We start from the raw sequence: 3,979 nt of genomic DNA, 5'->3' as shown, positions 1-3,979 counted from the left end.
AGCGACGAGCGAGGACGACTCGTTCTCGTGGGATGGCTACACTTCCTCCGAAGAGGAGGAAGAAGAAGACGACGATGACTCCCTCGAGGACTACCCGCCGGCGAAGCGCTTCCGCGCCGGATCGGATGATGACGACGACGACGACGAGGAGGAGGAGGCTCCCATAGAGGGCTATGGGAGCAGCGACGAGGAGCTCGCCGGCAGCAGCGCCGACGAGAGCTCCGACGACGAGGGCAGCGACGGCCCGTAGAGTAGGGTCTACTAGTATAGGTCTAGTAGTAGTAGCAGATCGGCCGATAGGCCCTTCTTTTGTTCTTCCTCCCCTGAGCAATCGGCTCTTTCCTTGTAAGAAATCCTTTATTAATGAAGAAATATTCCCCAATTAATTTTGCTTCTTTGTTGATTTTGCCGATTGTCAAACGAAGTCGATGCACAAAGAACCGATGGCAGGGCATCGGCTTATGCCATAAACATGGTTTAAGGCCATAAAAGTTGCCTATTCACGCGGTCAACAGATCCAATTCGTGTCCACGCCATCTCCCGGTCTCAAACGCACAGATTCAGCAAAATCCACGGGAAAAATACCTCAGGTGCCATGAATTCTGGCATGATCTAATCCGCTCCATTGAGTTTTGTTCCTCTAGAGTCGATGGCTACACATCGGCTTTTTCATTATTCTAAAGTCGATGTCCGTACATCGGCTATACTGGTATCCATATTTCTCAAGTCAATGTCTGCGCATCGGCTAAGATTCGTATAAAAAATTTTCACTGGCCGATTTCCAATCGGCCCCCCTTCATACTTCATTTACTGGTCATCCCACATGCTTGGGAAATACTTCTTGAGGTGTTGACCATTGACGGCTACTGGGAACTTAACGCCGTCCAGCTGCTCCAGCATGTATGCATTACCCTTCAAGGCCTGGATGACTTTGTACGGACCGTGCCAATTAGGAGACCATTTTCCATATGCTTTGTCCTTGGTTCCTAATGGCAACACAGCTTCCCACACTAGATCACCAACTTGAAACTCCTTTGGTCTAACCTTCTTATTGTATGCACGAGCTACCCTGGCTTTGTTCTCTTTAATCTTCTCCAACGACCAAAGTCTAAGTTCCGTTGCATCCTCAATAGTGTCACTCATCAAAGCTGCATATTCTTCAGCTGTTAGATCATTCTGAAACGTGACACGTCTTGATCCAGCCGTAATTTCCCAAGATAATACGGCTTCCTGCCCATAGACGAGCTGGTATGGCGAAGTTTTTATAGCTCCATGGCACGACATGCGGTAGGCCCACAAAGCTTCTGATAACGTTTCATGCCAATCCCTAGGGTTCTCGTCAATTTTCCTCTTGATCAGCTTGATCAGGCTCTGATTGGACGCTTCAGCTTGCCCGTTGGCTTGAGCATAGTATGGAGATGATCGGATCAGCTTAATCCCCATGTCATCACAGAACTTTCTGAATTCTTTAGAAACAAAGACCGAACCTCCATCGGTCGTGATGGTTTGGGGAATCCCGAACCTATGAATGACGTGTTCTTTCACAAACTTGATCACATCTTCTGATTTCACCTTCTTCATAGGGACGGCCTCCACCCACTTGGTGAAGTAATCTGTAATGACCAAAATCCATTCATGTTTTTTACTCGACGCCGGATGGATTTTGCCGATCATATCCATGCCCCACCCTCGAAACGGCCACGGCTTGATGATAGGGTTCATTGCTGATGCGGGTACCATCTGAATCTTCCCGAACATCTGGCATGCTTGGCACCCCTTGTAGTACTTGAAGCAATCATCAATCATGGTGGGCCAATAAAACCATGATCGCCTAATTAGCCACTTCATCTTATGAGCCGACTGGTGAGTTCCACAGGCGCCTTCATGCACCTCATGTAAGAGCCGATTAGACTCAGTTGGTCCCAGGCACTTGAGTAGTAACCCTTCCAACGTCCTGTAGAACATGTCGTCTCCTATGAGGACATACTTCATGGCCTTGTATCTTATCCGTTTAGGTGCCCCCGAGCCGAATCTTTTAAGTAATTGAAGATTTCGGCTCTCCAATCATCCTGTTCCAGGAACTGCACCTGAACTTCTGACCCGTCTGATATGTCCTTATAGCCTGACGCCATTTGTGCGAGATCGTTGGCCTCGGTATTTCGGGATCTTGGGACCCAATTAAAGTTGATGTACTGAAACCGTGTCATCAACTCACGGAATTCCATCCAATATGGGAAAAGCGATTCACTCTCGCACTTATATTCATCCGTGAGCTGGTTAATCACCAACTTCGAGTCTCCAAAAAGCTCTACCGCTTCTCGCTTCGGCTTCCAAAGAGCAACTCCATTCCCTTACGTACTGCCTCATACTCAGCGACATTGTTGGTGCAAGGGGTAGATAGTCTGATGGAGAAGGAGTACATTGCCCCCCGAGGCGACACGAGCAGAATGCCGATGCCACAACCATCGTCACAAGCCGATCCATCGAAGAACATAGCCCATGCACGTATAGATAGTGCTGCTATATTGGTATTGATCCGTTCAGCTATAAGATCGGCCAACGCTTGTCCCTTGACTGCTTTCGCAGGCTGATACCGAAGATCGAACTCCGACAACGCAAACATCCACTTACCAAGTCGGCCTTTCAAAACAGGGGCCGACAGCATGTGCTTGACAACATCTGACTTGCATATGACGATGATCTCTGCCGTCAAAAGGATGTGATGAAGCTTGGTGCAGGTGAAGAACATGCAAAGGCAAAGCTTCTCGACCTCAGGATACCTTGTCTCCGCGTCCAACATCCTTCTGCTGAGGTAGAAAACGACCTTTTCAACACCCTCATAGAGTTGCACCACCACCGAAGCGATGGACGTGTCAGCTACTGACAAGTAGATATAGAACGGCCTGTCTTGTTGGGGCGGAACTAGCACAGGCGGCGTTGTCAGATACCGCTTAATCTCATCAAACGCCTGCTGCTGTTCTGCCCCCCAGTGAAACTCGTCATCAGATTTAATTTTCACCAGTGCTATGAACGGCTCGATTCGTCCTGACAGGTTAGAGATGAATCGTCGGACAAAATTGATCTTGCCGATGAGACGTTGGAGCTCCTTCTTCGTGGTGGGCGGCTGCATGGTACGCACTGCCTCTTGACTTTTCAGGCCGATCTCAATTCCCCGTTCATGAACCAGAAAACCCAGGAACTGACCAGCCGTCACACCAAAAGCACACTTCTTCGGATTCATTCTCAGTCCGAACTTCCGAGTTCGGTCTAGGATGCGTTGCAAATCATCCAAGTGTCCCTCCACGGAGATAGATTTGACTACCACGTCGTCGATGTAGATTTCGACCAACTTGCCGATCAGATCGTGAAATATATAATTCATGGCTCTTTGGTACGTTGCACTAGCATTCTTCAACCCAAAGGTCATGACTACATATTCAAACAAGCCTACTGCCCCTGGTACTCTGAATGCGGTCTTGTGTATATCTTCTGGAGCCATGAAGATTTGGTTATAGCCGGCGTTGTCGTCCATGAAGCTCAACACCTTGTGGCCAGCAATGCATTGATCAACGTTTCTGCCACAGGCATCGGATATTCATCTTTTGGAGTGGCTCTGTTGAGATCTCGGAAATCGATGGCCACACGCCATCGGCCGTCCTTCTTTTCTACAGGAACGATACTGGAGATCCATTCAGCATACCTGCATGGCCTGATGAACCCGGCGGCCAACATCTTCTCGATCTCTTTCTTGACCTCTTCCAGAATTTCAGCCTTCATCTGACGTGCTCGTTGTTGGAACGGCCGAAATCCCTTCTTAAGGGGGAGCCGATGCTCAATGATGCTCCTGTCTAACCCAGGCATTTCTGTGTAATCCCATGCAAAGCAATCTGGGTATTCTTTTAACAGAGCTATCATCTGACTCCTAAGATGTGGATCTAACCTCTTGCTGATAAAAGTTGGTCGCGGCTTATCCCCAGGT

This window comes from Lolium perenne, chromosome 4 (genome assembly GCF_019359855.2).
Source record: "Lolium perenne isolate Kyuss_39 chromosome 4, Kyuss_2.0, whole genome shotgun sequence".
Taxonomy (NCBI): Eukaryota; Viridiplantae; Streptophyta; class Magnoliopsida; order Poales; family Poaceae; genus Lolium; species Lolium perenne.
The sequence above is the reverse complement of the archived record's forward strand: the minus strand, read 5'-3'. Positions refer to the sequence as shown.